We start from the raw sequence: 1302 nt of genomic DNA, 5'->3' as shown, positions 1-1302 counted from the left end.
ACACACACACACAAAAAAAACACAAATAAAAACCAATGCTGTAATTATGCACATATTATTCACTACAACCCATCAGTCTGTGTTTAGGTCTAAATAATATGAAACTAATCCTGGGTCACCATCGTATTTCCCTCAAGTGAGAATGTTCTGAGTATTAAGGTCAAAAGGATTCTTTTAAAATGCCTTTTCAGTTGTATTCATTTCTTCTGGCTAAACTGCACTCTTTTAAAAAAAATCTCTCATGTTGTCTATCTTTGATTCTTCACTCGTTTGCTTTTCTGAGTAATTATTCATGTAGAATTCATGGTGGCAAACATTTTAGCCTTTGCATTTCTGCAAATATATTTTATCCCATTCTCTCTCTCTCTCTCTCTCTCACACACACACACACACACACACACACACACACACACACACACATCATTTAGTTGTGTCAGAACTCTGAACACAATATCCCAAAATATTGCATCTTGACATGCTGAGTACTTTCAACTGAAGGAGAATGGAGAACTTCAGAAGCAAGGGCTTCCTGACCTCCCCACTCCTTTTTTCTCCTTCTCCCATTCTCCCCAGAGACAGATCATAGAAACTAGAATTCCTCTTTCTCAAAGCAAGCCATAAAACCTAGAATGATCACTTTCCAAAGCACCTCTTCTGAAAGTAGATCATAAGGCCTTCAAGTGACACATGTCCTACTCCATACGTGGAGGTAAGAAATGCTACACAGGCAAGCCAAGAAGAATCTGAACAAACAGGCCTTGTGGGTTCCTCCCTCAGTTTGTTACCATTTGATCCTTTTGTTACCATTTGTTACCTTTTTGTCCAATCATGTTTCTCTACAACTGGCCACTTCTTTCATCAGGCTCAGCATAAAAACATACAGTTTTTCCTAAAGTTTTGGGGAACATTCAGGGAAAATCTGGAGGCTCCTATACCACATAAAACTTTGTTGAATAAATTTGTTATGTTTTCCTCCTGCTAACCTGTCTTTTGTTATAGGAATGTCTACTGTGACCCTTGTGAAGAAAAATATTAACTTTCCACTCTACAGTTGGATATAGAATTCTAACTTTGAAATAATTTTTCTTAGGACTTTGAATGCACTACTCTATTTACTTTTTAGCATCAAATGTTGTTGATAAGGAATCTGTCAATCTACCCTTTATTGTGAATAGTCTATTTTTTCTCTATGGTAGTGTTAAGATTTTCTCTTTATCCTTGGCTTTCTGAAGTTTCATCAGGATATATCTTGAAATGGATCTTTCTGTTTTTTCTTTTTTTTTTTTTTTTTTTTTTTTTTTT

Source organism: Cebus imitator, unplaced genomic scaffold (genome assembly GCF_001604975.1).
Source record: "Cebus imitator isolate Cc_AM_T3 unplaced genomic scaffold, Cebus_imitator-1.0 Scaffold286, whole genome shotgun sequence".
In the NCBI taxonomy this organism is placed as follows: domain Eukaryota; kingdom Metazoa; phylum Chordata; class Mammalia; order Primates; family Cebidae; genus Cebus; species Cebus imitator.
This window is presented reverse-complemented; position numbering follows the sequence as displayed.